This window comes from Etheostoma cragini, chromosome 10 (assembly GCF_013103735.1).
Source record: "Etheostoma cragini isolate CJK2018 chromosome 10, CSU_Ecrag_1.0, whole genome shotgun sequence".
Classification (NCBI taxonomy): domain Eukaryota; kingdom Metazoa; phylum Chordata; class Actinopteri; order Perciformes; family Percidae; genus Etheostoma; species Etheostoma cragini.
Window position 1 is genome coordinate 7,562,133 of NC_048416.1, and position 21,209 is coordinate 7,583,341.

Below are 21,209 nucleotides of genomic sequence, written 5' to 3' on the forward strand. Positions count from 1 at the left end.
TATCTGTTGTGTCTAGACTCAACAGATATGTTTTGAGTTTTGGACCTATAAAGAGCGACATCTGTAGCAGTGCAAATATCGGTGGGGTAACGTGTTCCTGAGTCTGGGGGCAGCAACTTCAAAAGCCTGACCCCCCCCCACCGTTTATACCTGGATCTTGGAACTTCTAAAACCAGCTGATTTGAAAAGATTTCAGACAAATACTCAGGGTGACAAATATTTTTTTTTTTCTCTCTCTCTCTCTCTCTCTCTCTCTCTCTCTCTCTCTCTCTCTCTCTCTCTCTCTCTCTCTCTCTCTCACACACACACTCACACGTTAATGTCCAGCATCAGAATGCAAGTTATGAAACCATCTTTGTTCTTATTATTGCACAGCGGCCAATTATGTTTGTCAGTCCCAGTCAGCAACAATGAAAACACACACTGCTCAGCTGAACCTGAAGGCAGATGGCAGCATTTGTTCAATCACACTAAACCCCAAATAGTTTCTGACTCAACAATCGGTAGATTATTTGTACATAAAATCCATCCGACGCTCTTTCCTCATGAAGACATCGATCATAGCGTTGTAAAACTGGTCTTTACGGGCCTTTAGTTTGCATACTTCTAACCCCAACCGGCCCGTCAGACACAGCCTACCAAGAGCCTGGGTCTGACCGAGGTTTCTGCCTAAAAGGAAGTTTTTCCTCGCCAATGTCGCACTGTTGCTTACTCTGGAGGAGACTACTAGAACTGTTGGGACCTACTCTATCTGTAAAGTGTCTCGAGATAACCCTTTTTATGAATTGATACTATAAATAAAATAAAATTGAATTGAATTGAAATTGAAATAGTCTCTGACTCTCAATAGACAGAATTGCGAGGGCTGAAAGACGTGCTTGCCCGGTCCGGTTCCGACTGGATGTTTTGATCCGTTTCAGGGTGGAAAATGTGCGAAGCTGTAGTTGCCGGTATTATATGAGCTGACGGTTTTTCATGCTTGGTTAAAGCTGCGGGCAGGTTGTTCAGATCCAGAACCCCATAGAGGTCCCGCTGCTGACTGTTAGCACAGCCACGCAGCCACATCTTTTCTTCCAAACCAGTCAGTTTGAAATGATTTGACGAGTTTTTGTCCCTTTTGCTGCAGTATTCCATCCAAGGCTGGTGTAGACCTCCATCTAGCTATTAGTTATTTTTTTGAATTAAAATCCAGTTTAGAGAAGTTCCTCACTGCTGTGATCTCGGCGGACACCGCTGCTGTCATTCTGACTTTGAATTTCGCAGGGATTGCGCTTACATTTTAGGCTTTGTAATGACGTTAGCTATGCAAAGGGCCAGGAATATCTCGATTTTAATTGGTCCATGTGATATGTAACGGAGATGATTACTGGGATAACACATTTTACGTGCAAAGGCACAGCAGAGTTGTGCTTTTTGCCGTACATGTTAAAGAATACAGGATCAAAGTGCGCATGCGCAACATGGTTTATCGCTTGAATGGACAGTGAAGGCACAGCTTATTCTACCATTTTTTCTATTTGATTATGCGCAACTGCTACATTTGTCATAATACCGTCTAAATAATTAGAATAACACACATATAAATCACAAGAATAAACAGGACAAATAAAAATACAAGCTTATTAAAAACATTTATTTAATAAACATTTTTATGCTTGAATTTTGGCGGGGGGCATTTCTAATCCCACAAGGTCCTGAGATGATACTAATCCTGTGCAAATAGGGCTTAAGGTGCATAAAGGCCAGTGACGTGCAGTCAGGGTAGGCAAGCTAGGCACTGCCTACCCTGACTGCACGTCACTGGCCTTTATGCACCTTAAGCCCTATTTGCACAGGATTAGTATCATCTCAGGACCTTGTGGGATTAGAAATGCCCCCCGCCACATCTGAGTTTTGTGTGGCGCATTTGCACAGGATAAGCGATGCCTCCTTTTACTTGGATGTACTGACACACAGGACGGTCAGGGCAAGACCGCTGCACCACACTTGGGTTGGAGTTCCGTATCTTTTTGCCAATAGAGGATAAGAGAGACGGCGACACCCACCCAGCATCACTGTTGTTTATTTTTAAACAAAGGTAGTGTGCAGATTGGTTGTACACACACACACACTAACTCACGTATATTCGCCAATAGCAAGTATATTGTGGGCTCCCGTGATATGCTGGCTGGTAGGGGTGATAAATTGTAAGACACACGTTCAGCCACACTATATCTTCAGTGGTGGTAGTTGTGGAATTTAGGGTTGGAGGTAGCTTGGTTGATGGATAGCAGGTTATCATGCTGTGTGTGTGTGTGTGTGTGTGTGTGTGTGTGCGTGCATGTGTGCGTGTGTTACTGTCAGCTACATCTCCAGCTGTAACTTGTAGGGTCTCTGGGACTGCAGGGATTGTTTCATAGCTAGAGTGATGAATTGTGACCAGCGTTTGTGTGAGTGTGTGCGTGTCTGTGTCAGCTCTCTAACTTGTGGGGTCTTGAGGATACTTACATTGCGAGTTGATATATAGTCTAGGGGGTGGCCAACAGGAAAAGTGCTGAGGTTTACAGTGTGTTTGTGTGTGTGTGTGTGTGTGGGGGGGGTGCACGGAAGAGAACAGGCAACATGAGTGATGAACAGAAACCCACGGTTACATCAATCTGCTTTACTTACACACCGACAGACACACACATTCCCTCCCTCCCTCCAAACAGCGCACACACGCACACACACACGCACACACACACACACTCACACACACACTCCACATGCTGCATTTCTTCCTTTCTTGTTCTCTTGGTGCGGTTCTCTCTTTCTTTGAGCGAGCCTCACATACACATACACTGTGTGATAAGTAGCTGTACAGCTCCTGCTGCACTACTATGGCCTCTGTTCTCTGGCCTATTGAGGTAAATGTGATAGAATGATGGAGCAACACTTTCTCTGCTTCTCTTTCTATCACGGGCTTGGTGACTAAACAGGCCAGGAGGAAAGGGGCAAAGGGAACAAAAAGTCCCTTAAGGACAATGTGGATTGGGGTAGAATGCAAATAAAGGAACACTGTATTCTTTAAGGGGAGAAGTTAGTAATTTCAACTATATCAACATAATGCATTGCTCCTTAAACATACTGCATGATACAATGAAAATTATCCTTTAGAAATATGTTTTTGCCTCTCTGTGAGAATGAGATGAGAAGATTTATTTAGCTCTCATTTCTGTGCATTACAGTTTTTTTTCCAATTGCTAACATTTTGCAAACTAGGGTGGTTTTTATCTAAATACTACAATGCACAAGTCACAAAATTACACACTCAAACTGCAAAATTCCTTATATATCTTGCAAAGTGAAGCACTGCAACCAAAACATAGATACAACTACACACAGTATATAACGTTATCAAAACCAAACTTTTGCACCAATTAGCACACACTTCATTTGTATTACCAGATTTTTTTCTAACCAACTACACACTGCTAGGCATAACCATAAGTACTCTCATCTTTAGTATTCTTTACCATAATACAAAAATTGTTCAAAATGTAGAAATTCTTCAGATTGTTTACATGCACAGAACATTATTTGCATATACACACACATGCTGTTGCAACGATTATTTATTTTATTTTTTACCAAACAAGTCAGTGCAACATATGCACAGCGGATATACAGTTAGGAAAATAAGTATTTGAACAACCTGCTATTTTGCAAGTTGTCTCACTTAGAAACCATGGAGGGGTCTGAAATTGTCATTGTAGGTGCATGTCCATTTTAAGAGACATAATCTAAAAAACAAATTCAGCAATCACAATGTATGATATTTTTAACTATTTATTTGTATGATACAGCTGCAAATAAGTATTTGAACACCTGAGAAAATCAATGTTAATATTTGGTACAGTAGCCTTTGTTTGAAATTCCAGAGGTCAAACTTTTCCTGTAGTTTTTCACCAGGTTTGCACACACTGCAGAAGGGATTTTGGCCCACTCCTCCACACAGATCTTCGCTAGATCAGTCAGGTTTCTGGGCTGTCTCTAAGAAACAAAGAGTTTGAGCTCCCTCCAAAGATTATTGGGTTTAGGTCTGGAGACCGGCTAGGCCACGCCAGAACCTTGATATGCTTCTTACAGAGCCACTCCTTGGGTTTCCTGGCTGTGTGCTTTGGGTCATTGTCATGTTGGAAGACCCAGCCTCGACCCATCTTCAATGCTCTTACTGAGGGAAGGAAGTTGTTCCCCAAAATCTTGCAGTACATGGCCCCTGTCATCCTCTCCTTAATACAGTGAAGTCACCCTGTCCCATGTGCAGAAAAACACCCCCAAAGCATGATGCTACCACCCCCATGCTTCACAGTAAGGGTGGTGTTCTTGGGATGGTACTCAGCATTCTTCTTCCTCCAAATACGGTTAGTTGAATTATGACCAAAAACTTCTATTTTGGTCTCATCTGACCACACAACCTTCTCCCATGACTCCTCTGGATCATCCAAATGGTCATTGGCAAACTTAAGACGGGCCTTGACATGTGCTGGTTTAAGCAAGGGGAACCTTCATTGCCATGCATTATTTCAAACCATGACGTCTTAGTGCATTACCAACAGTAACCTTGGAAACGGTGGTCCCAGCCCTTTTCAGGTCATTGACCAGCGCCTCCCGTGTAGTTCTGGGCTGATTTCTCCCCTTTAGGATTATAGAGACCCTACGATCTTGCATGGAGCCCCGGTCCGAGGGAGATTGACAGTCATGTTTAGCTTCTTCCGTTTCTAATGATTGCTCCAACAGTGGACCTTTTTTCACCAAGCTCCTTGGCAATTTCCCCGTAGTCCTTTCCCGCCTTGTGGAGGTGTACAATTTGGTCTCTAGTGTCTTTGGACAGCTCTTTGGTCTTGGCCATGTTAGTAGTTGGATTCTTACTGATTGTATGGGTAGGACAGGTGTCTTTATGCAGCTAACGACATCAAACAGGTGCATCTAAATTAGGATAATGAATGGAGTGGAGGTGGACATTTTGAAGGCAGACTAACAGGTCTTTGAGGGTCAGAATTGTAGCTGATAGACAGGTGTTCAAATACTTATTTGCAGCTGTATCATACAAATAAATAGTTTAAAAATCATACATTGTGATTTCTGGATTTATTTTTTTTAGATTATGTCTCTCACAGTGGACATACACCTACGATGACAATTTCAGAGACCTCCACAATTTCTAAGTGGGAGAACTTGCAAAATAGCACGGTGTTCAAATATTTATTTTCCTCACTGTACTTACATTGGACTGAACAAAACTATGCTCACAAAAAACAGTAAACTGAAAAAGATTTTTTTTCAGAAAGAAATTATATAAAAGAAAGAGGTAAGAAAAAATAGGTGCTCATCTGTGGTCTTTTTATCATGCTTACTTTCTGATTGAAGTAGAAACAATTAACCATTGAGGTGTTTGGCTAGGTGGGACACATACTGTATTGACCAATTAGCTCATATGGTGTAATTATAAATGTCATTGTTATGAAATTGCAAACATGCTTTTATTTCAGATTGTTGTGTCTAATGGAGAGAACCATGTTCAGTGCATTTGAAAAGTGTCATTTTTAATTGCAAAATCTGTGTAAAGTATAAAATGTGTTTAGCCTTTTGGAGACTTGAGAATAGGTTTTGCTCTCTGTGTGTCAGTTTAAATAATTGTGTTATGCATGTCATTTTAGTGTGAGCAATTGGAAAAAAACTGTGAACCAACAATACATTAACAAAACGTTTTCTTTTAACACTTAGGGGCAACTGTTACAGAGCAACACTATTAGTTAGTTGAAATCCTGTTTCAGTACAGTATTCACTCTCTTTTAGCTCTGTTTTTGGTCTCCACCAACCGTTAGCTTGCTCTCTGACAGCATAATGCTCCATAAGGTTCACTAGGGAGTTTCCAACTGTGTCTGTCTGGTAGTAGCTTAGTGGACAAACTTTAATCAGCCCTGCTTATGGCAAAGGGGGGGGTGTTTTTGTAAAAAAAAAAAAAAAAAAGTGTATTTTGTTTTCTACTAATTATTCTATTATTATGCCAATACAAGAATGTTCGCAATAGGTATTTAGCAAAAGTCAAGGCATGTGGAAAACCTAGCAAAAACATTGTTGAAATTATTAAAACAAAATGAATCACAGCGTTCATTAGCTTGGTCTGTGGGGGTTCTAGGGTGAAGGTAAAAAGACAACAGAAGTAGTCTAATCGAATTAGATTCTCGATTAGAGTTTGACTTTTTCAAATTGTTATTAGATAAACAGATTTTTTTTTTTTTTAATATCTTTTGTTTTGGAAAGGCAAATTTCCATCACATATATTGATTACAGCCTTAATCATTCCAGGACATAGATAGGGATTGATGTAAAAAGTGCAGGTGATTCTGACCACAGTGCCCTTCTGGGATTTTCTTTTAAGGACCACTACTTATTCCAGTTGAGATCAATAACAAAGCAGAACACAACCGGCGAGCATACCAACTCAGGTAATCAAAACATCACATAAAAAAGAAGTAGGTCCACATAAGTGAGTACAGTCAAATGAAATCAGATCTGATTGACTTTATGTCATGATTTTGGTATGCTGATATATTTTTGGTTCTGTCTTGTCTTCTTGTGTTTGTGTGCTAGTTTCCTTCTTGTGAGTGTCTGTATGTTCTGTTTCCTGTTTTATTTTGATAGTCTGGCTTTCTGTGCTGTCCTGTCTGCCGGGGCCTGTTGCACGAAAGCAGAATAAAGATATCAAGGATAAGTGAAAAAGCGCAGCTTGAGTTAGTGTGATCCGCTCATCACGGCTTAATCGGTTGCACTTTTGCCAAGCCAGGATGAACAGGTGAAGCTATGTCAAGCCAGGTGTAGATAGCTGGGATAAGTGCACGTTCACGGCTTTCTTAAATAGACCACGGTATCGATCACAGCTTTACTGATGCAGAATTGAGAAGACGCATGCGCCATATGTTTCACCCAATGAACAGCAGCTTCAAATGGAAAGTAACGAGGAGGTGAAGAATATAATAAGCAGAAAGGGAAATAAGGCTCTTATCAAACGGAGAGAAAAAGCCCAACATAGCGGACCTGCCTGAATGTGTGGGGGTTTAAAAATATAGCCTTTGCCTCAAAATAGAGCAGAGGGAACTAATGTTCCTCGGGAAATGGAACAAGGACTTTAGGCTTAATTTCAAACCCTTATTCACAACCTGAGAACATGTTTTACAACCATGAACAAATCTCTATAAGATATTCCTAATTATTTGTACAATTAATGTTCATACATTACATGTTGCGTAATGCGCCCGCTACGTTCCAGCGGTTATTGCGCATTGTTTTATCTGGCATCGATAATTGCGAAGCATATTTGGATGATGTTGCTTATTCCTCAAATTGGACTGGCCATCTTAATACACTGTCCCTTATTTTTAGTCGTCTCCGTGAGGCCTCCCTCACTCTTAACCTCGCGAAATGTGAGTTTGGGAGAGCCACTGTTACCTATTTGGGTAAGCAAGTGGGTCAGGGGCAGGTGCGTCCTTTAGCTGCAAAAGTGCAGGCGATTATCGATTTTCCGGTCCCACAGTCCAAGAAAGCCTTGTGTCGCTTTCTTGGAATGTGTGGATATTACCGTGGTTTTTGTCGCAACTTTTCTGAGGTGGTGGTTCCTCTCACGGGTCTCGTAAGTCCTTTGAAGGAGTTTGTTTGGTCTCCAGCGTGCCAGGCTGCTTTTGAGTCTGCCAAAGCTTTGCTGTGTAGTGCCCCTGTTCTCGCTGCCCCCTGTTTTACGCGTCCCTTTAAACTGGAGGTAGATGCCAGCGCTTACGGTGCAGGCGCTGCGCTTCTGCAGGAGGATGATCAGGCGATAGATCATTGTGTCTGTTACTTTTCGAGAAAGTTTAACAAGCATCAGCTTAACTACAGCACCATCGAAAAGGAAGCTTTAGCTCTCCTTTTTGCTTTGCAGTATTTCGAGGTTTATCTCGGGTCTAGTTCACAGCCTATTGATGTTTTTACTGATCATAATCCGTTGATATTCCTCGCTAATATGCGGAACTCCAACCAGCGGCTTATGCGTTGGTCTCTCCTTCTGCAAGATTTTAACTTGAAGATCCACCATAAGAAGGGTACCAAAAACATAATGGCAGATGCCTTGTCAAGGTGTACCTCGGACATCTAAGTTGAGCCAGGTAGGGGGTTGGTTCAGTTTTTAGTTGTGGGGGTGTTACGACTGGGGTCGTATTTGTTGTGGCGCTGTGTGTGTGTGTGTGTGTGCGCATGTCCTATGTTTTTCTTCCTATGTAAATAGGCTGTGCCGTTGCTCGGTGCTGATTGGTGGGGTCCGCTGAGTCCTATTTGTGATTGGCGACAGCTGCGCACCACCGTCCATATAAAGGAGCAAGATGGCGACCGTCGGAGAGAGACAGAGGGAAGCCAGCAGGTCGTCTCCATTGCTCCTCGCCGCCCAACCTGGCACACTTTGAATCTTTACTTGTGTATAGTTCAGTTCCTAATTGTATGGGTGGACCTTTCATTGTGTTTAGTTTTCTCCTGTTTTGTTTAGTTAGGAAGGTAAGTCATTGTTATTCTTTTGGGCCTATATGGTTTGTTTGTGATCTTATCTTACTTTCAAGACAGGGTTGTTTTTGTTTGTTGTGTTAATATTAGGCCACCCTACAGCTTAGTTATTTTTGTTTCTTTGTTTACTTCACCTTTATGTTGAACACATATAAATGACTGTGTCCAATAAAAGTATTGGGACCTACAGACATGTTTTGTGGCTGCTTGGGGGACGGGGATAATGGGGCAAGTTAAACAGTTTTATGTTGCGTCCTAGGCACCCCTAGACTGGGACGTAACAAGAACAATCAGAAAGGGACAACAACTAGAAAAAAAAGTAAGTGACTTAAATACACGTTGTAAGCATTTGTAAAACAATATTCATTGTTTATTCTTCTGACAAGTGACCGCACCAAAATAAAAAGATTAAGAAGCATTGTGGTGTTCCCGATGTGATGAATGTAAACAGCATTATATACGTAGGCTACTGTTTTAAAGACCACGTTATTATTTCGGTGATGTGAGATTTATTGAGAAGGTTATGAAACCAATGTAAGCCATAATAAAAAACATTAGGTCCAATTATTAAGGAGTAACACAAACTACCCTACATTAGAGAAGACAAGCAACAAGAAAATAAAGTCTTGAATGTATTGGTCTCTGGCCAGTCTGCCATTATTATCATCTAACATTACATTAATATCGTCACGCTTAATCTTCGGAGCGCGTCCTGTAACCTGAAGCTGAGACCACGGACGCTGCGCTATTCATCTCTACTTTTACAGAGAGAGTAGACACGGACGAGACTCGCAGGTCTGCAGGCAGGCATCGGCCGCCGCACGCCAGGCAGCCTCGACACTACCTTCCCACTGGGAAAAGTCCCACTCCGCATCTGGGTGCCAGTGCAACTATTTCTAACCATCTAAACAACTGTAGTAGGATTTAAATCCAACTCGCGACAATAGTGACAAGTTGGCTAATGCAGGTTAATAAAAATAAAGCAGAAGACAACAGAATAGCTGTTAAACGCGTTTGTTTCGGATCAGAGCCGCAGCTGATTTGACACGAGACTCCAGGATTAATCTTAGACCGGCTGTTAGCCTGCTCTGGACCAAGCTAGGCGCAAATAATAAATCTCCATGGTTACTTGGGTGGGTTTAATTCAATCTGGTTTTGTGCAACCGAGTCAAAGCTAAATTCATCCAGGATAACTTGAATATCCCGGCTTAATCCCTTATCCTGGTTTCGTGCAACAGGCCCCAGTTTTACTACCTGCCTTGTGTTTCCCGCCTTTCTGATTATCGTCCCCGCCCTGGTGTGATTCATCTGGTGTATCACCTGTTCCTCGTTACCTCGTTACGTCTTGTATTTAACCTCGGAGTTCCCTTTGTCTCTTGTCAGATTGTTTTGTGTTTTCCAGATGGTGTGTTCTAGGGTTGCCTCTTTCCCTTTGATCCGGCTTCTACTTGAGTCTTACTGGTTGCTTTGTCTCTGTTTTTCTTTTTCTTTTTTTGAGGGGTTTTGCTCTGGTATTTTGGATCCCTGTGTTTCTTTTGACTCTGTGAAAATAAATCGTCAACTAAACATTCTCCTGCATGCTTGTCATCTCTGCATCTTGTTCCTCAATTCCCTCCATGTTGACAGTTTTACAAAATCTGTCTATTTGGTCCAGATCTAATAAAAAGTATATTTTTTGACTTTGAGGAAAAGGTATCTTCTCCATAACATAAATCTCATTGACAATTTCAATCCATTCATCAATGGTGGGTGGTTCTACTTTCAACCATTTCCTAGTGACAGACCTCTCGTTGGCTGCCAAAAATACAGCCAGTAGTCCCATGTTTCAAAAAATGGATTTCCCAAATAAATATATTCCATCCAGCTTTGTCTGCTTATCCGGTGTCGGGTCCCGGGGGCAGCAGTTCCAGCAGGGGACCCCAAACTTCCCTTTCCCAAGCCACATCAACCATCTCCAACTGGGGAATCCCGAGGCGTTCCCACGGCAGGTTGGAGATATAAGGCTTGTTCGAGATGAGCCAGGTCTGCGCAGAATCGATCACCGGCGATCAGCGCCCGTTGCATGCCGGTTAGATTTGTGTCTGACTTGATCCCGACTTGCTCTGACGTCATGCACACATGGGCAACGGAAATCTCACGAGAGCAAGGCGGCCGCAGTTCGGAGACACAGGCGGCGCAGTTGCTTTTCACCAACTGCAAGAGCCAGGCGGACCCAGAGCATGCTGGGAAACGCCAGCTTCTCAGCTGAATGGTTTACAACATGATGACGATTTATATAAACTTTTTAATGTTTTGAATCAGAAGGATTTTAATAGCTGTTTGTCTGATTTAAAGACTTATTCTGTACAGAACACACGTTGTGTGGCTGATAGTTACGTTTAGAAGTCAGAGAGACTAAATCCGTTCAGATCACGGATCATCTCCAGTGTGTTGTTAATTAAAATCAGAAACAGATTTCATGTAGAGCACTTTGACAGCTACTTTGTCATAATTTAAACAACTAGAGACTGTGTACCAGCTGATATGTGGGTCTGATTATATTTTATTAAATCGGAATCGCACCACAGTGTTTATGTCACTTCCTGTCCAGCCTTAAGGTGGCTGGAACCCGCTGGAAACTGTCCGACTTTAACGCAGCTTTTTTTTCCAGCTCCCGCCGCTGCCGCCTGCTCTCGTCCACTTTACAGGCGGGGCGCAGTTCATCTCGAACGAGCCTATAATCTCTCCACCTTGTCCTGGGTCTTCCCCGAGGCCTCCTCACAGCCCGACGTGCCTGGAATACTTCCCTAGGCAGGCGCCCAGGAGGCATCCTTACCAGTTGCCCGAACCACCTCAACTGGCTCCTTTTGACCTGAAGGAGCAGTGGCTCTTCTCCGAGGTCCTCAAGATGAGCTTCTGTAAGGGAGGCGCCCGTCCCCCTGCTATGGAAACCCATTTTGTCTGCTTGTACCCTGGATCCAAATACATATTTGCACATTTAAATGGAATTTTTACATTAAATAAATTTTTTACATAATTGTGGATGGCTTCCCAGTAAGGCCTTTTGCCTGGCGGTCCCAAAAAATATGGAAGTGGTTGGCTCCATCAGACCCACAAAGTCTCCCAAGAAGAGTCTCCGCTGCGTTGATGTTGTTTCTGAATTGGTATGATAAAAAAAATCTTGCTATGTTTTTCCAGCAGAACTCCTGCCACCTTTATTTACCTTTATTTCCTTTTCCCATTTCTTCTTTATGTATTGCCTTGTTTAGATAATTGTATGGAATTATATAATTTGGGGATAGTTTTGTTGCCCGATCCGGGTTTAGTTAATGATAAAAACACCTCCATGAACCCTGACTCACCTGTTTCTGACACCGCTTTAAGATTTTTGTTAAAATAATGTCTCACTTGCCCCTTTGTAGACAAATGACTAATAGGTAGTTATACCTTTTAAGATCCATATCTTAAACCTGCTCTTGATTCTAATTTATGCAAAATCTGACTCATAGGCTCATCTCATAATTTTAGATGCTTCTCCTAATCTGAAAACTTGGACTATTACCAGCCAGGACTTCAGAAAGCTGCCTGTTTTCTCGGATTTCCTGGTCTCCTTGGAATTTGTTATCACTTAGTAGGGCTGTTTATGGGATTCCCGTTATCATTGTGCTTTCTGTTTCCTTCCATGCTGCTGTGTATGTTGGTGAACACCGGCAGATTAAAGGTCACAGGTGGGCTGCTTGGTAGTGTTCCTGTAAGCGGGAAAGGCCCATTCCACCCTTTTCTTTTCTTAATTGCTGTCTTAAATTTAATTCTGGCCCTTTTCCCTTGCCACAAATACCTCGCTATAATCTGTCCCATTCTAAGAACAGCTTACTTGGTATTTTGACTATCAGACGCTGAAAAAATGTATGGCATCCACGGAAGAACATTCATCCTGATTGACTCTATCCGGGTTAAACTTAAGAAGGGAATAACATTCCATCTATGTAAATGAAGCCTTATCTTTGAATGTAATGGAATAATTAATGTCATACAGTCTTGAGAAGTCCATGGGCAAAAATAATATTTATAGGATTCAGCATCCCATTTTCAATTCTACATGGTCTTCAGAGGTGCTCTAAGCGATGTTAAGTGACGTTTTTTCATGTTGACGTTAAAAGTATTTTCAAACTAAACAAGACTAGCTTGCACCTCCCTCCTCCTCATCCCGTCCCCTCCCTTTTCCTTCTGTGCTTCCGCGCACTAACCCCCCCACTCCCAAATCCTTCTTGTTGGTTATTGGCCGGAATGCTGAAACATTGGTTGTGTATGCTTCGTGGTGCAGGTGGGCACAGTTTGTAGACCCTGGGCTGTCTACAGAGACAGTGTTTTTTACAGTGTGTTCTGGGGACAGGCAGCTAGCAGATAGTGAGGAGATGTTTGCTGTATGTGACAACAAATATTGTAGTCTAAAACACATTGCTTAGAGAACCTTTAATTGAGGATGGTGGGTCTTAGTCAAATGTTAAAACTTCAGTTTTTTTGACATTTTATAACTTGAAATGTAACCAAATTCATCTAACAATGTCATCAGTTTTGGGAGTATCTGTGTACGTTGTGTTATACTTATCAATAAATCGTCAGCAAAATGGGAAAGTTTTTGCTCCCCAGATGTCATTGTAACCCCCTTTATATCTGGCCTCTGCCTAATCAGTTGACTCATGGGTTTTCATGGAATCTCCTTTAGGCATAAAAAAGTAATCTATGTGCGAGTAGACATTGTGAGCAAGGCAAGTACTGTGAGTAGTCTAGGCTCGTCGGGTTAATCTCTTTTCAAACATCTACAATCCCCACTTCACGCATCCAAGTATTTAATCTTCTGCTAATGTTTTTTCAGATCTCCCATTTGAAGAGTCAATTTGCGGTCCCTCCGACCGATGAGCTCTTTCTCTCTGCAGGTCGGGCATGTCATCAGTTTGCTAGAGACCTTCACAGAGTAAATTTTCCACAAATGAGACCATCGTTTTTAATTTTTTCTTGGATCCCTCTGGCACCCCATAAATCCTTATGTTCTCGCGTCTTGAGCGAATTTAAAGATCCAACAACTTGTCACCCAGCGTGATGTGCAGCTTTAGCATAGCCGTGATGACTTCCTCTGTGTTTTGGATCCTCTCTTCTGCTTTCTCAACTCGCCCTTCCACCTCCTCCAATCTGGTATTCACCGTCAGGTCCATCTGGGGATGATACGTACTAGGGATGAGCAAGTACAGCATTATCTGTATCTGTATCTGTTTACCACATGAATTATCTGTATCCGGATCCGTACTCGGCTGGGCGGGGGCGTACACCGGAAGTGGTCAGATTTAACCCGGAAGTGGGTCGGGTTCTCTTGAAATGTTAGGGTCTTTAACCGGTATGTTATTTAAGCATGCAATTGATATGAGTTGATCAAAAATTGTTAAATTTATTGCTGATTTGAAAACTATTTACATGACAGCATCAAGCTTCAGATCAATGGTGTTGTCATGGTAACAAACAAACTATATAGTGAAGGTTTTGCAACAATGAATAAAACACATGCCGTTGCAATTATGAAGTAAAATGTAATGAACAAGAGTTTTCATACTCAATATAACTTTATTTTTTAAACTTTTTACTTTTTTATGATCAGTGTGATTTTTTTTTTTTTTTGGTTCTGTTTTATTTTTTTTATTTCCACACCAGGTATGTGTGTGTGTGTGTGTGTGTGTGTGTGTGTGTGTGTGTGTGTGAGTAAGAGAGAGACACACAGAGAGAGGGGGCGGAGGGCAGCTGACAGTAAAAAAAAACGGGAGTTGCATTTAACCGAGCAGCATGTCTGAAACCCACGTTCACCAGAAATCTACTGCTTACTATGTAACTATGTAAAACGAAGTTAGAAACAAACCTGAAGCTGAAGAAACCCTAAACGTTAATGGAACAGATCCGCAGACCTGATTGACTGACGGGAGCGGGAGCGAGAGAGGGAGAGAGAGAGCGAGAGAGAGAGAGAGAGAGAGAGGCCGAGGAAGCGCATTTCTTCGTGTTCTGTGTGTGTGTGTGAGATTGATCCGAGCGTGTTTGTAGGCGGGGGGGGGCGCTGTGATTATCACAGAACGCTGCGCGGCCAGTTGAGGAGTTGTATTCAATCCGAGCACGGATATTGACTCATATTACTCGTATAATACTTGTACTCGTACACAAAAGTGCTTTATCCGTACCCGATACTCGTTTCAGCCGGATACTCGGATCACCCCTAATACGTACCACGTTTTGTGCCAATAGGTTGCACGACCTAGGAGGAGATAGAAAAAATTGGTTTTGCGCACTGCGTGATATTGGAAAACAACATCTTGGCAGAAATGGGCTTGGCCTATATTATCAGAGTCAGCTTTCTAGGTTTTCCAATGTGCGATGTGGAAAGTATGTCATTGATGGGCCATCTAGGAGTGTTTATTTATTGGTATGTAAGGTCCAGGAACCATTGTACATTAGCAAATTTGTAAGTGGTAAATACAATTTGGGTCCCATAGGCCACGCCCACTTTGACCAATGACTCCACTGTTGGTGTGGCTTCATGAGTGGCCATTGATGGTACCTTCAAAATTTCGTAACAATAGTTAGAACCATTCATGAGATGTAAACCTTTTGTTCTTGTAGGTTGTAGAAAATTTTCTTAAAGTTGGTTGGGGAGCCTCAGAGGGTCATGACAAACAAAAATCTAAAGGTTTGCGCTGAGAGCATTTATTTTGGCAGAGAAATGGCAAATGTTGTGTTTTTGTATCTAGCTACGCAAATTTGTTTGTGGGTAATTTGCCGTCTGTAGATGCTACCTACCAAGTTACATGCCAATCGTTGTAGGAAGATTTAGAAAAAGTAGGTTTACAATAAATCAAGATTTCTTGCACATAAAAGTATAAATAGAAATGGGTATGGCCTATATCCAGAGATTCAGTTGAATTTAGGGAACTCGTCTGTGTATTTTTAATGTGCGATGTATGGGTTGGGAGTTATAAGGCCTAGTGGTGGAAATGGCTGCAACGGCAACCCCCACCATGTACGGTTTAGGCTGTAGTATCAGTTTTATTGGCGGAGAAATAATAATAATAAACCTTAGGAAAGCACTACAGTTCCAAAGCTCCACTGGATCTGTAAACCGTGTTGCCTTACAAACGTGGTTCCCAGCCCCCTCCAACTTCGACCCCTAAATAGCTCAACATAAAACACAAAGCTTTCAAGTTGGGGACAGGTGTTCACTTCCCAGTGAAAACAAAATACTTTTTATTTTTATTTAATTTTATTATTAATAATTTAATATAATTTTTTCAGGGACAATGCAGCATTCATTATTACATACATAATTATTACAGTCAAGGCCATAACACTATGAGTAGATGTATTGCATAAAAGGTTTCTAGCCAATAGGCTAATTTGCAACCCCAGTCCCTGGTCAGGCTTTGCTGATCCAACTATAATTTTTAAAAAGTATTACATAGTGTGAGTTACATTGTCATGCAGCAAATACATTGTATACTAACATATTACATTTACACAAAAGTGAGACCACATTACACAAACCAACACATCACTTAAGAGCACAAACCCCAAGCAACCAGCTAGTCACACCTGCTCACCTATACCCACCCCAATAGTGAGGGGCCTGGGCTGCCAAATGTTCATCTCCCATACTCAGACCCCGGGATGAACCTTGGCAGCCATGCGCAAACCCAGGAAACGCGTGTTTGTTCCTTGTCCAAAATCTTTTTTTGTAAACCTAACTAGTAGTTTTGGTGCCTAAACTTAACTGTTTATGCTGCATGAAGCTCACTTTTTTTGGCATCTACCATGGGCCCCGAAAGGACGGTCATCTGGCGGTGCCTGTAGCCTACTTACAGTCATCTAAACACAGTCTACCAACTGCTGCTTTTACGACGGAGCTCTGAAGCGGCTAAACACCACTAGCAGCTGCCGCTCTGATTGTTTTACTGCACTATAGACTGTTCATGTTACAGCGCATCGGATGGAATGGTGTCAACTTGTGCTTCTTATCTGTTATGCATAACAGACAGGATGCAACTAAGATTTCTCCTGTTTTGTACACAACCCAAAGTTGTACATAACAAAAAGAATACCTTCACCGATAACCCTCAGTTAAACCGTAGTCAATATTTGTCTCACAAAAAAAACTTTCTCAATGTCTAATTTCTATCATTTATCTAAGAGGACTGAAACTTTATCTTACCCCCGCTGTTTGAAATTGCTTCCTTTTCGTTGGATTTTGGATCGTTTGGAGCGAGCCCTCTGCGGTTTCTGACCCTCTGTCTCTCAAAGATGCTTTGGCGAGGTTTAGAGGCAGGTGATCATCAGATCCCTGGATGCATGCCTTCATCAGTCACCAGCGGAGTCCTGATCTGATCCTTCCTTTATATCCTGCCAACAACGCCAAGTTTTGGGTGGAAGTTTCTTGAACAGCAAGGAAGGAATTTGGTTTGAAGTGAGACCTTGTTGAAACAAAATAAAAACAGGCTGCAAACTGAATTAAAGGTTTAGTTATTTGGTGAAAAAGGTTTAATTGTTTTCTGCAGAGAACAATCAAATGCAGAGAACAGCTTTCACATTGAACAGAGTTAGAAAGTGGCCACAGTTCTGGTGAACACAATCAGTAATACACTTCCTCGTATCCAGTCCCCAGAGGAAAAAAAACCTTGTTTGGTAAACAGTTTAATCTTAAACATAACAATAAATGGACTTTAGGCGGACAGTTTGTTCTATTACTTATTTCTGAATCTGCCCCTCGTGTGTCCAAGTTTCTTGATCGGCCATTTTATCTTAGCTGAAAAAGGACCTCTTGTCTCTTAGATAGGCTATGGTCTCGACCTGAGACCTGCTATGAAAAACACCGCTCTAGGCAACTGTTTCTGTCAGGCTCCACGTCATCTAATCTTCAAGGAAATGGTATGAAGTCATCACAAACCCAGTTGTCTCCCATCAAAGAGAAACACACAGATGACAGATACAGAAATCATATACTCTGAGAGGCATTGGAGATCTTATTATGAAAAATCAATATGAAAATCATTGGTTAAATGTTATTTTCCCATTACAAAACTCTTTTATTTTAGGAAGGCTATAGATAGTTTTTTACAATAGATAACATCTTTTTGTCCAATCTGTAGTCATATTTTCAAAAATTACCGTAAATGCATACCATTAACACAATTCTACCATGTTGTTTCCATAAAATATGCAATCAATTAGCCCATTTCTAAAAAAATTAATTTCTTCTTTACATTACAAGCTTTCCCAATAGGAAAATAATGTATCGGTCTTGTCTTATTTACAAATGCTTGCACACAACCCGTCAGAATTAAAGACATAGGGCCCTATTTTAAACAATTAAGCGTAAAGCGCGTAGTACGCGACGGGAAAAATGGTCCGTGCGCTAGGCGCAAGGTTCAAAAGAGTTGTACTTAGGGTCTTAATTAATCATAGTTTTGTTTTGGTCGTAACATGCAATAAACTGAACTGCTACGCATTCCTGCGTGTGTAACAAGCAGGAATTCGTAGCAGGATCTAGGCGTATTTATAATGTGCTGTTAAAAATAATGGTGAACGGTGCGATCATTTTCTGTTGCCTCAAGTTAGCAACCTCCCTGTAAGACCAGCTCTTAAACTACCAAAGACACTTGCGTAAGGCTTTGCACTGCGTTGGCGGCAAGATAGGGCCCATAAAGGAATAGTGAGTGGGTCAAGGAACTGAGGCACCAATATGTCCAGGTTTGTCTAGCCAATGTCTTGTTCTATAGTGAGTTTTACATTGTTTTACTCTACATGTTAACATGAGTTACAGTACTTACTGTGTTGGATATCACTGAGAGTCATGGAGTTGGAGGCTAATTAACACCTACATGAAACCATTTATGTATGATAAGGCACACTGTAACAAGATTGCGTAGTTTTCACAGCATTATTGCTGCATATTGAAGAAATTAACCTTTTTATAACTCACATAATTCTGACTCTGTTTGAAACTTCAAATCCCGTTTCTTTGCACAATAGCACTTGGATGTCGACATTTTCTGTGCTATGGGAGAAGATGCATGAAAGTTTCAAAAGGTGTCTTGCACAGACAAAAATATCAATAGCTGCGGATAGACATATGGTGAGAGTCATTGCAGAAGCAATTACACTGGTGTGCTGACTTGGTCAAAAGCATTGTTAATATATATATACCCTGAGTCTTTTGAAGACAAAAACAGTTACCAAAAGAATACCAAAACAGTTGCTTACTGTCATGAATGAAGATATGCCATCAACAAAATGTGCCAGAACTGACAGCTAGGGCTGTGTCAACTGGCAGCCTCTAGCGCTTCCTGAAGGTTCTCAGTGAAAAGAAGACAGAGCTGTTGACGATTTCTTCCCAAAAGGGACATAAAGCTGCAGAACAGAGGAGAGTCGGTGAGCTCACAACGTTGACCTATGAGCCCCAGCACCGTGACATCAAAGCAACACCTCCAACGACATTGTTGAATTTTGAAAGACAGTTACTGTTCCTATTCATACCTTACTTTTCACTTCGCCACTTCTGTACCCTGACGGGAATGAAAATACAAGCAAGACCTAGATAATCACTTTCTGGGAAAGGCAAAAGGGTGTTGCTTTACTTTAAAAGTCAAGCGATTAAATGGAAAAAAGGAAGCTAGGACAGTCCTTTGCCACCTTGAGAGACATTTTGAAGAGATGGACCCCGGACTTTCTGCCATGCTTGTCTAGCCTAAGGTGACCAGATTTGTCAGACCAAATCCGGGGACATTTTCAGCTCAGAAGCGTATTTACCTCCAAAACAAGTAATGTTTTTTACTTTTGTAAAACTTAAAACGGGGACACAAGACCTAGAGCTGTTCTCATCAGGGGCTGAGCCCCCCCCCCCAAGGTCTGATCCTAGAATCACCCCTGCTGCTACTTCGTACTCCACTCCACCTCAGAGGGGAATATTTCAAGATACAAAGTCCTAATATTTCAAGATAGAACGTCTTAATATTTCAAAATAGAAAGTCCTAATATTCCTAATATTTCAAGATGGAAAGTCTTAATATTTCAAAATAGAAAGTCTCAATATTTCATAATGTTGTAGTGTTTACTGAACTAATGACAGCTTTTGCTTTATTGCTCAAGTCTTGGTTCTGCAACAGCTCCTTGAGAATCAGATACAATCAAAACTACTGAGGACATATTTTCCTTTGACATTGATGCAGTATTAAACGAGATTGCTGCAGTCGGCAGAAACAAGCAACAATTGAAGTTAATAAGATAAATGTCCAGCTTGTGTCTACATTCATAAAAGTGCTTGTTTTGCTGGTAACAGACTCAGATTAATATTGTAAGTGTCTGACAACATTATGGAAAGGATTTCTAAGGAGGTCGACCTTTCTGTTAAAGATTAATATCGCTTTTTTAAACCAAAAAGTCCGCGAAATTGCGTTCGCTAAACCCACCAGACTCCAGATCCAGCCGGGGACGTCTGGTGACCCTAGTCTAGCCACCCCTGTTACAACTAAAAAAGAGGGTCAGGAACCCAGATAGCTCAGTTGGTAGAGCGGGTGCCCATATATAGAGGTTTACTCCTTGACGCAGCCGGCCCGGGTTCGAATCCAGCCTGCGGCCCTTTGCTGCATGTCTCTCCCCCTTCATATCTTCATCTGTCCTGTCATTAAAGGCCTAAAATGCCCCAAAAAATAGTCTTAAAAAAAAAATGTTTTGCAGTTTCAACTCAGCTTTCAGCTTCAACTTTTTCAGGAGATTCCATTTGGGAACCACACGGTGGATGCGCTCTATTGACGGCAGACAGAGTTATCCTCCGTTCTGATTCCGATTTCCCAACTACCCCGGCAGTCCTTTTTGGGTCATTCTATGTCTTCAACATAGAATACGCAGAGGAGGCAGTCCCATCCCTTGAGTTTGTCAAACGATAAGAGTTTTTTGACTTTCTTCACTTGGGATGGGAACACATACTCATATTTGTACTCTGACATATATAAACATATATATACATATATAAACTTATAAATAATGTGAAAATTCCATTTCCAATTTTAACATGTGCATGTGTGCATCCTGTATGATCAAGTGATGTTTTTTTAAAATATATATACAGTTGTGTTGTGTAAGCTCATAAATCATATGTTATGGTAGAAGTGATAGTTCTCCATGGCAAAAAATGTACTAGTAAAGGTTGTGGTCATAGAAAACCAACAGACCCTGACATGCATGCGGCTAATTCTGTGTAATTGAATCTGTAATTAAAAGGGGCATGTTCAGAATAATAGCAGTGTTGTTCTCTCTGATGCTTCTCTTCTACGCTGTTAACATTGCCTTACACTATCAATCTTTTACAATATACAGAATAACGATAGCACTGATGCTTTACTAGCATTAGCTTGCATATGTTTGGGAGCCTGATAGCTGATGTTAGCAATGAAATTATACCAAAATAACAAAACTATTATTACACAGGATGGAACTCTTACGGATGCTAATTTTGCGTTTGGCCACTGTAGGGTCTACAATTAATATACAGTTGTCATTTACAATTTCACCGCTAGATGGAGAACGTCTTACACAATGTAGCTTTAAGATTTAAGATTCTTCATAGTTTCCAGACACAAAATGTACAGAAATTGGTGGAA